Genomic DNA, 1,106 nt, shown 5'->3' on the forward strand with positions numbered 1-1,106 from the left:
CCTCCTTTCCCTTCATAAGCACATACAAGCAGATATGCATTTGCACATATATAAATAATTAAGTACTTCATCACATAGGGATGAGAAGGAATAAGCAGAAAAATGAGGGCAAATAATCAGGGAATGAGCAGCCACTTATCATTTTAGCTCCATCACACTTTCCTGCGTAATGCGAAGGGAGAAGACCGCCGTGGATCCGCACGGAGACGATACAAGCAGTGAAACAGAAATAATTATAAAAACAACAATAATAATAACAATAATATCGATCAGCATGGGGGGGGAGGTAATACGCGAAACGATAAACGCTTTACTCAAAACAATTATGACAATAATAACAAAAAAGGTAAAACTTTTTTTTTAAAGGTGACAAATACGAGGAGAGAATCAGAGGAAAAGCGGAATCACGAGACAAATACGAGGCCGACTGGCTTCCCTCAATATCATGCGCCCCCGTCATTTCAAAAAATTGGTTTTCCCTCTGGCGCCATCTCTTCTTTTTTTTTACGTTTTTTTTTTCGATTATGGAAAGATCGATGTGTACACCCATCGCTTCTTTCCTTTTCAGTCCTTCTTATTTGGCTCCCCCCTCCTCCTCCTTTTCTTTCGTACAACACTTCGTAGCGCACGCATACATACACAAAAAAAAACATGTACGACCGCACAATAAAAGAAAGATATATTTAATTTAGACTTTAAAATCTCATGCTGCGTTCCCACATCCCTCCGTCAAAAGTTTTCCCATTGGCATCGCATCCGCCACATGAGATTCGTGCTTTAGTATCCACGCACACCTTTTTACTCAACCCCCAAACGAATTAACATTTTTATTTTTTTTAAAAAAAAGAGGACAGAAAAGGTAAGATAAAAGATGGAAAGAAAAGAAAAGAAAAACAAAAAAAAAATACAAACAGTTAAATAAAACGTTAAAACGATGCCCCAATCCAAAGACTTACTTCGCCTTCCTCGCAAGAGACTTGGGAACATATGGTGTAGCACCACCCATCATTACAACTTCCATTTCCTCATCACTGAAGGCTCGGGGACGGAAGTGGACCGGCAAGTCATTTATTGAGTCCAAAATGCTACTGGTGCTGCCGCTGGTG

The sequence above is a fragment of the Trypanosoma equiperdum genome (genome assembly GCF_001457755.1).
Source record: "Trypanosoma equiperdum strain OVI genome assembly, contig: ctg_1712, whole genome shotgun sequence".
NCBI classification, from domain to species: Eukaryota; Euglenozoa; class Kinetoplastea; order Trypanosomatida; family Trypanosomatidae; genus Trypanosoma; species Trypanosoma equiperdum.